At 44.1% G+C, this 9458-nt stretch overlaps 1 pseudogene; it reads right to left on the bottom strand.

The window, feature by feature from the left end:
* Nucleotides 1–1085: 1085 nt before the first annotated feature.
* The window catches only part of LOC101054398 (protein NipSnap homolog 1-like), a 54794-nt pseudogene continuing 46421 nt past the window's right edge, over nucleotides 1086–9458 (bottom strand).

Genomic DNA, 9458 nt, shown 5'->3' with positions numbered 1-9458 from the left:
TAAATATTTAGTTGGTTCCATCAGCGACCCCAGCGTATGTTTTCCTGGAAGAGGGGCAGAATCGAGCTATCCCAAAGGTTCATAAGTTATTGTTTTCACTGATGAAACCCCCCAGAGTCACTGACCCCAATCCACACACCTGATGACCCTGTAGGATGAAGGTTGAGCTGACAGAATGTCAAGTAAGGGAGAAGGAATCGGGGAGAGGGAAACACACGCCCTTGTCTATACTCTTGCCTGTAGGAAGGAGAGAGGGCAGGAGAGACTCCCTGCAAAGAAGGACTGGAACTGCACAGTCAAATCCTCAACCCCAGTCACTCTCCATCTGTCTAGTATTAGGAACTACTCCCCAAGTGGTCTTCTGTCCCCTCTGCTCTATCTTCCAATTCTGTATTCCAAATTCCAAATTCCGCAGTTAAACCCAAGTTCTGAATTCCAAGTTCTATCTTCTGAATTCCTGTTATGTGTCTGTCTCCTGCCCCTAAATCCTTCCTGGTTCCCATTCTTTTTCCCTGCCTTTTTGGGTGGAATGTCTGGACATCCTCCTGGCCTTGCTGATTTGAGGGGGGATTTTTTTTGGCAGTTCCAGGATTTTCCCCAGCAGACGAGAGTTGGCTCAGACTATCCAGCAAGTCGGTGGCGGTGGCCCAGTGGAGACCAGGGAATTCCTGAGGATCCAGGTTGGGCCTGGCCTGATCTCCTTCCCTCCCACCCTACCTCTAACCGCTGGACACACTTCCTTTTGTGCAATTAAGCTAAACCAAGGATTTCTGTGGTAATAGCTGGGGACTGAGAAATCTTAGGAAAAGATGTAAGCAGGCCTGGAAGATTGTTACGCTTCATTTAGAGAAGTTAGGAACTACTTCCAGCAGGGGGAAGGAGGGAGGAGGGGAAGCAGGAAGAGACTGGGCTGAGCTGTTAGTCCTTAGAATTTGTCTTAGGCAAGTTCCTCCTTGTCTGAGCTAAGAACGAACCCTCAGAGTTCTCCCAGAGCTAAGAGAAAACCATGACAGCAGGACTGGGGCTCTCCTCTGTCCAGGGTTGCCCTGAGGGAGAAAGGGAAGGAGGTAGAAGTATTGGCCGCATCACTGGAGACATAAGATCTTCAAAAGGATCCTGATCCAAGACTCCGTGTGTTGCACCAGGGGAACCGTATAATAGACATTTCATCCCAGCCCTTCTTCCTCTAGGCAGCACTTTGGATCTCTTCCCAAGACTACAGGTCTTTTTTGTTTGTTTGTTTGTTTGTTTGTTTGTTTGTTTGTTTGTTTGTTTTTGAGATGGAGTCTCACTCCATAACCAGTCTGGAGTGCAGTGGTGCAGTCTAAGCTCACTGCAACCTCCACCTCCCAGGTTCAAGCGATTCTCCTGCCTCAGCATCCCAAGTAGCTGGGACTACAGATGTACAATACCATGCCCCGCTAATTTTTGTATTTTTAGTAGAGATTGGGTTTAACCATGTTGGCTGATGGTCTCCATCTCTTCGCCTCGTGATCCGTCCACCTTGGCCTCCCAAAGTGCTGAGATTACAGGCACGAGCCACCATGCCCGGCCGACTGCAGGTCTTCATAGGCCCAGAGATGATGCACAGGTGGAGCTCTCCTATTTGGGAGAAGCCACCATCGCCTCCTGGTTCTCCTGCTGGGACTTACTGCTGGTACCTGCTAGGAGGAGCCAGGTTGTTCCCTTACTTGATTCATGGTTCCTGGCTTGAGCTTGCATGTCCCCAGCTCATAGATGTTGGGGCTTCCTCTGGGCTGTGGCTCATTCCAGAAGCTGAAGTCAATTAGCAATTGGTATCTCCTGGACAGCAGCATCTGGCTGCACCCCTTCTAGACCTCCAGGTACTCTTTGTCTGCAGTCCATGGGGGCTGGGTAGCCACCTGAGAGCCTCCACAAGTGCAGTGCCTGGTCCTGCTCCCAACACCACAAGTTCCAGTTGCCCATGAGGGAGCAGGGATGGTCTTCATCCTGGTGCAGCATGGACAGTGCTGCCTCCATCAGTGCCTACTATAGGCATCCAGGCACTCGGGCTTCTCACTGTAAAATTGGATCTTGTAGAGATTGCTACCCTCCTTCTTGGACAGCAGGATGGAGTGGGCATCCTTCCAGGGATCCACTTTGTGAACAAAGACGGAGCAGACCAGCAGCCTTCATCGTCCTTGGAATAGAAATGCACCACAGCCGCAGCTGCAACATCCCCAGCACAGGACTGGGCCTTCCAGTAGCCACTGTGGCAGTGCAGAGGTGCTGCACAGCCACGAAGCCACTGGATCAGGAAAGGTTGCAGGAAGACCTCCTGGTGTATTTGAAGAGAATGTATATTCTGCTCTCACTGGGTGGAGTTGTACTCGATTGGTGCAAAAGTAATTGCGGTTTTGGCCCGTGAATTTTAAATTATTATAACTAGGCTCAAACACATGTTTTTTAACTTTTAATTTTTTATTTTAATAGGATTTGGAGGATCAGGTGGTGTTTGGTTACATGGATAAATTATTTACTGGTGATTTCTGAGATTTTGGTGCACTTTTCACCCAAGCAATGTACACTGTACCCAACGTATAGTCTTTTAACCCACACCACCAGCCACCCTTTCCCCTGAGCTCCCGAAGTCCATTATATTATTCTAATCCCTTTGCATCCTCATAGCTTAGCTCCCACTTATAAGTGAGAGCATACAATAGCTGGTTTTCCATTCCTGAGTTACTTCACTTAGAATAATAATCTCCAATTCCATTCAAGTTGCTGTGGATGCCATTAATTCATTCCTTTGTATGGCTAAATACTATTCCATTATATACATATACCACAGTTTCTTTATCCACTTGTTGACTGATGGTCATTTGAGTTGGTTCCACATTTTTGCAATTGTGAATTGTGGTGCTACAAGCATGCGTGTGCAAGTATCTTTTTCGTGTAATGTTTTCTTTTCCTCTAGGTAGATACCTAGTAGTGGGTTGGCTGGATCAAATGATGGATCTATTTTTAGTTCTTTAAGGAATAGCCACACTTTTTTATAGTGGTTGTACTAATTTACATTCCCACCAACAGTGTAAAAGTGTTCCCTTTCATTGCATCCACACCAACATCTATTTTTTTTTAATTTTTTTTATTATGGCCATTCTTGGAGGAGTGAGGTGGTATCACATTGTGGTTTTGACTTGCATTTCCATTATAATTAGTGATGTTGAGCATTTTTCCATATGCTTGTTGGGCTTTTGTATATCTTTTTTTGGGAATTGTCTATTCATGTCCTTAGCCCACTTTTTGATGGGATTGTTTGGGTGTTTTGTTTTGGTTTGGTTTGGTTTGGTTTGGTTTGGTTTGGGTTTTGCTGATTTGTATGGGTTTGTTGTAGATTCTGGATATGAGTCCTTTGTCAGATGTATAGATTGTGAAGATTTTCTCTGACTCTGTGGGTTGTCTGTTAACTCTGATGATTATTCCTTTTGCTGTGCAGAAGCTTTTTAGTTTAATTAAGTGCTATCTATTTATTTTTGTTTTTATTGCATTTTCTTTTGGGTTATTGGTCATGAAGTCTTTGCCTAAGCCAATGTCTAGAGAGATTTTCTGATGTTAACTTCTAAAATCTTTGTGGTTTCATGTCTTAGATTTAAGTCCTTGATCCATCTTGAGTTGATTTTTGTTTAGGGTGGTAGACAAGGATCAGTTTCATTCTTCCACATGTGGCTTGCCAGTTATCCCAGCACCATTTGTTGAATAGGGTGTCCTTTCCCCACTTCATATTTTTGTTTGCTTTGTGAGTGATCATTTGGCTTTATTTTTGAGTTCTGTATTCCCTTCCATCAGTCTATGTGGCCATTTTTATACTAGTACCACAATGTTTTGGTGACTATGGCCTTATAGTATAGTTTGAAGTCGAGTAATGTGATGCCTCCAGATTTGTTCTTTTTGCTTAGTCTTGCTTAGTTATATGGGCTCTTTTCTGGTTCCATGTGAATTTTTGAATCTTTTTTTTCTAGTTCTGTGAAGAATGATGATGGTATTTTGATGGGAATTGCATTGAATTTGTGGATTGCTTATGGCAGTATGTTCATTTTCACAGTATTGATTCTTCCCATCCATGAGCATGGGATGTGTTTCCATTTGTCTGTGTCATCTGATTTCTTTTGGCAGTGTTTTGTAGTTTGCCTTGTAGAAGTCTTTATGTCTTTGGTTACGTATATTCCTAAGTTGGTGTTTTGTTTTGTTTTGTTTTGCAACTATTATGAAAGGGGTTAAGTTCTTGATTTGATTTTCAGCTTGGTCACTATTGGAATATAGCAGAGCTACTGATTTGTGTACATTAATTTTGTAGCCTGAAACTTTGCTGAATTCATTTACTAGTTCTAGGAGCTTTTTGATGAGTCTTTAGGGTTTTTCTAGGTATACAGTGGTATCATCAGCAAACAGCAACAGTTTGACTTCCTCTTTATCAATCTGGATGCCTTTTATTTTTTCTCCTGTCTGGTTGCTCTACCTAGGACTTCCATTACTATGTTGAATGGAAGTGGTGAAAGTGAACATCCTTGTCTTCTTCCGGTTCTCAGCGGGGATGCTTTCAACTTTTCTTCATTTACTATAATGTTGGCTGTGAGATTCTCATAGATGGCTTTTATTACCTTAAGATATGTCCCTTCTAGGCAGATTTTACTGAGGGTTTCAATCATAAAGTCATGCTGGATTTTATCAAATGTTTTTCTGCATCTATTGAGATGATCATGTGGTTTCTGTTTTTAATTCTGTTTATGTGGTGTATTACATTTATTAACTTGTGAATGTTGCATCAGTCAGGATTCTCTAGAGGGGCAGAACTAGTAGGATAGATGTATATATAAAGGGGAGCTCGTCAAGGAGTATTGGCTCACACAGTCACAAGGTGAGGTCCCACAATAGGCCGCCAGCAAGTTGAGGAGCAAGGAAGCCAGTTCGAGTCCCCAAACCTCAAAAGTAGGGAGGCCAACAGTGCAGCCTTCAGTCTGTTGTTCAAGGTTCAAGAAACCCAAAGCTAAAACTTGGAGTCTGATATTAGAGGGCAGGTAGCATCCAGCATGGGAAAAAGATGGAGGACAGAAGACTCTAGTCCTTCCACATTCCTCTGCCTGCTTTTATCCTGGCTGCACTGGCATCTGATTAGATGGTGCTCACCCAAATTGAGGGTAATTCTGCCTCTCCAAGTCCACTGGCTCAAATGTTAATCTTCTTTGGCAACACCCTCACAGATGCACCCAGGAACAATACTTTGCATCCTTCAATCCCAAAGGTGACACTCAATATTAACCATAACAGATGTTAAACCATCCCTGTATCCCTGGTATGAAACCCACATGAAACCATCTTTATTAGTCAAAATAGGAACCATTGCAAGCAACACATTTTTGCCTATGAAAAATAAGTTTGTTTATTCCTATAGCATAAAAATCCATGCTTTAGGATTGAAACAAACTCATGGAAAGCATTTTCTGCATCCTGCTGGTTGTGGAAGCATTTTCCCTGCAAAAAGTTGTTGAGATGCTTGAAAAATTGGTAGTCAACTGGCAAGAGGTTAGGTGAATATGAGAATGAAACAAACCTCTGTAGCCCAATTCATTCAACTTTTGAAGCGTTGTTTGTGTAATGCATGGTCACATGTTGTTCTGAAGAAGAATTGGGCCCTTTCTGTCATCTTCAAGGCTCTAACCCTTTTGAATGGGCTTTCCCTGGCCCCAGGTAGTTTTCTCACATGCAGGCCCTGATGAGTTCTGCACTGAAGTCTTGAGCCCTCTGAAGCACTTCAGAGTTCTCTCTGTGCAGCTGTTTCCAGTATTCTATCTGTCCTGCTCTCCAAGACTTAGTCCATCTCCTCAGTTCAAGAAATATCTTGGGCTCAGCCTTGGTGCTATGAATGCAATGCTTGTGTTCCCCAAAATTCATACGTTGAAATCCTAATTCCCAATGTGATAATATTTAGGGATGGAGCCTTTGGGGGGTGTTTAGGCATTGAGGGTAAAGCCCTTATGATGGGATTAGTGCCCACATAAGGAGAGATGTGAGAAGGCTTGCTTCCTCTCTGTGCTCTCTGTCTACCATGTGAGGACACCATGAGAACTCAGCCACGTGTAAACCAGGAAGAGGGCCCTCACCAGAACCCAACCATGCTGGCACCCTGGTCTCAGCCTTCCAGACCTCAAAACTATAAGAAATAAATTCCAATTGTTCAAGCCACCCAGTCTATAGTATTCTGTTATAGCAGATTGAACTAAGACATTGGTTCCCTGTTCTTTGTGCTGCATCCTGGAAACCCGAGTTTCTATCCATATGGATGGAAGTATAAGTTGGAAAATTCCACAATTTATACATATTTCAAAACACCATATCATACACCATAAATACATACAAAAATAAGGTAGAAAAAATATTGGGGCAAGACAAGAGGTAAAGGTGGGGGTGAGGGATGAGCTCCAGGATATCAGGATATAATGCTAGAGAGATGGTCAGAGCCAGATTAAAGTCCTATAAGGAGCTTGGATTTAATTCCAGAAGCCATAAGGAGCCATCAGAAGACTTTGAGCAGAATGAGTGTCATTTGGTCTGCCTAAATAGTAATCACATTGGCTAATAGTTATTGAGTGTCTATTATGAGCCAAATCCTTTTCCATACGCTTTACCCTTATGATTTTGTGTAATTTACACAGCTACCCTACCAGGCAGGGTCTGTAATCTTCATTTCACTTACAGGGAGGAAGAGACACAGAGAGGTTAAGGAACTTGTCATAGGTGATGGAACATCACAGGTTCAGAGCACACGCTGCCTGCAGTCACCACTCCAGCTGCAGTATGGAGCTGGCCAGAGCAACACTAAAGGCGGGCAACCACCTGAGAGGAGGCATGAGGCCTGAACCAAGGCAGTGGTGTGGGGGTGGAGCAAGGGAACCATTGGAAGGAAACACAGGATGCAGTCACCAAGTTATTTATATGCTTCAGAGAGGAAAGGATTTGAAAAGAAAGGATCTCACAGGGTGCCATTCACTGAAATGGGGGCCATTAGGAAGGGCAGGAGGTGATAATTTCATCTGTCCATGCTGTGTTCCCACTCCCAGGATCATCTGAAAATAGTTATCCAGGAGGTGGACAGGTGAAGGTCTGCCACTCAGGGGAAGGCCACTGGTAGGACTAACATACCATCTATGTCCAGGTGTTAGTAATTGCCGTGGGACAGATTAGGCCTCTTAAGAAGAGGTGGATGAGATGATTGGCTCTGGCTAAGGATCCAGCTGGGGACAGGAGCCACAATTAGGGCTTGAGCCTCGGGACAAGACATCCCTTCTCCTTACACCTAATCTTGAAATTCCTAAGAACGACCTGCAACGTATATTTTGTAACAGTCCACCATGCCTCAAGGCTGGGTATACACCACACCACAGAAAAAGCAGCAAAGTAGGATGAAAAGAGTCAGGGCTGGGCACGGTGGCTCACGCTTATAATCCCAGCACTTTGGGAGGCCAAGGTGGGTGGATCACCTGAGGTCAGGAGTTTGAGACCAGCCTGGCCAACATGGTGAAACCATCTCTACTAAAAATACAAAAATTAGCCGGGCATGGTGGTACATGCCTGTAATCCTGGCTACTCGGTAGGCTGAGGCAGGAGAACTGCTTGAACCTGGGAATCAGAGTTTGCAATGAGCCAAGATCACGCCATTGCACTCCAGCCTGAGTGACAAGAGTGAAACTCCATCTCAAAAAAAAGGAAAAGAAAAAGAAAGGAAAGAAGAGTCAGACTTCAGAGTCAAGACCTGAGCATGAATCACAGCTCCACCATTTACCACTTGTGTGACCGTGAACGATCATTTAGCTTCCCTAAGTCTTCATTTCCTTAACAACAGGAAAAATGATGCAGCTGGTAATGCCTACCTTGAAGAGTGTATGTGAGGATTAAATGGGAAAATGTATGGAAAGCACTACATAGACACATAGTAGACATTCAGTAAGTGACCACGTAGCCATCTCTCCTGCAGTCCCAGCCGCTTTCTTCTTCAGAGCACGTTTGATGTCATTCTGGCCTTGGCAGAGCTCCCCTCTAAACCTTCTCTAACTCCTTCATTTGTGCTGATGGGAAGTGGAAGGCTACAAAGCATTTGGCAAAGAAGTGATTCTTAGAGCATTTAGCATGTTTAGTGGGAAATGTTTTAATCAGACAGCTGTGAGTTCCAAAACAGACTCCAACACTTGCTGGGTATATGACCTCAAGCAAGTCACCCAACCTGTCTAAGCCTTAGTTTCCTCATCTGTAAAGGGGGGTGATAACACTACCTCATAGGACGATTCTAAGGATTACATGAGATCCCAGATGCAAAACACCTGACACAGAGTCTGGCATACAGCAGGTGCTGAGTCAATGTTAGTTCCTATTACTTTCAGCTTTCTTTCTATTCTTCCTTCACTGAGACAAAGTCGGGAATTATCTCTTCCTCCTCCTAAACCTAGAAGTCCAAATCACTATAAATGTCCTTCTAATGGAATGATCATAGTCTGCCTCCTGTGACCTTTATTTCTGAGAAAATCCTGCCTGCCTTCTAGACAGGGAGCTTCCCAGGAAGCAGAAACACACCTCTGCCTTCCCCACAGTGCCCCGTGCGCCATGAGGTACATAGTAAATGTGCACTGAATCCAGGGATGAATGAACGACTAAATGAATGACATTGCAGTTACATCAGAAGCTGTGAGTAAGAGGAAATTAATTTGCAGACGAAATTATTACATTGTGTACCCAATCTTGCAAAACAATGAGGCACAGCTTGTAGGAGTTTCAAACACTTTTTCAGAAATTTAATTGCCAGTTAATTTTCCTGCAAAACACAATAACCTCTGTGCTAAAGGAAATAAGACACAGCTCTGAAAACCTCATTAGGCTGTGCCTGAAACCACAGTGGCTTTTTCCAAGTAAAGGACCTGAGAATGCAAGCTGCCGTAATTGGCACTATCTTTGTTCATATGCAGAATGCCTTTGCCCTGACTCCTCTACTGCTCATATCCCACTGAGAGGGCATGGCTCCCACCTGTGACTGCAGAAGTGAGGGTGGCCTGAGCTGAGCCTTCCTCAATCTCTTTCTCACTGTGTTCTGGTACGATCAGAGCTTAGTCTGCAACCATGATTAGAGCTCAGTCTGTGACCAGAATCAAGACTGTCCCTGTGACCAGGAGGAAGGCTCAGGCCATGACCATGATCAGAGCTCAGTCTGTGACCAAAATGAGGGCTCAGTCTGTGACCATGACTACAAGGAGGTCTGAGGCCAGGATCCAGGGTCAGCCTCCATCCATAGTCATAGCTATGGTCACACATGCACACAGCTTCGACTGGAATTAGAGGCGGGCCAACAGGACGGACAGAACGTAAACCGCAGAGGTTTCTGCTACACCACTCAACAAATTATTTGAAATTAAATAAATGTTAGATGAATCCTCTGAGTTCCAAGGTGTAGT

This window comes from Saimiri boliviensis, chromosome 17, assembly GCF_048565385.1.
Source record: "Saimiri boliviensis isolate mSaiBol1 chromosome 17, mSaiBol1.pri, whole genome shotgun sequence".
Taxonomy (NCBI): domain Eukaryota; kingdom Metazoa; phylum Chordata; class Mammalia; order Primates; family Cebidae; genus Saimiri; species Saimiri boliviensis.
Note: the sequence above shows the minus strand (reverse complement) of the source record. Positions and strands in the feature narration are given on the sequence as shown.